Source organism: Muscardinus avellanarius, assembly GCF_963383645.1.
Source record: "Muscardinus avellanarius genome assembly, chromosome: 15".
In the NCBI taxonomy this organism is placed as follows: Eukaryota; Metazoa; Chordata; class Mammalia; order Rodentia; family Gliridae; genus Muscardinus; species Muscardinus avellanarius.
In genome coordinates this window covers 88,910,763-88,911,144 of record NC_137801.1, presented here as the reverse complement: position 1 = coordinate 88,911,144, position 382 = coordinate 88,910,763, and positions in this window count along the sequence as shown.

Here is a 382-nt window from a genome sequence, read left to right as displayed (position 1 = left end):
CTCCTGGAGGGCCAGCCCTCAGCAGATCTGCCGTGCGCCGGTTGGGTGCTCACCAAGCTGGAGTGATTGGAGCAAGCCTCGGTTGCACTACACACCACTTTTATAATAAAGGAGCTTCCTTTTGGAGTCTGTCCTGGCCCCGTGCCCAGTTTGGAGGAACTTTCTGTGTGGTCTGGGGCTGCGGGCATCAGGATCGAGAGCCCTTTGTGGAAGACGAGGATCACCCTGGCTCGGTGGCCAACGCCGAAGCAGAAAGGCTTGTTGGGACGCCACTGTTGCCTTGCTGAGCGCCTTGGGGACCCCTAGAAGCCACATTGGGTAGAGAGGAGCTGCTGGGATCTCCTCGGTTTCACAGTGAAGGCAGAGAGCCAGCCGTCATCTG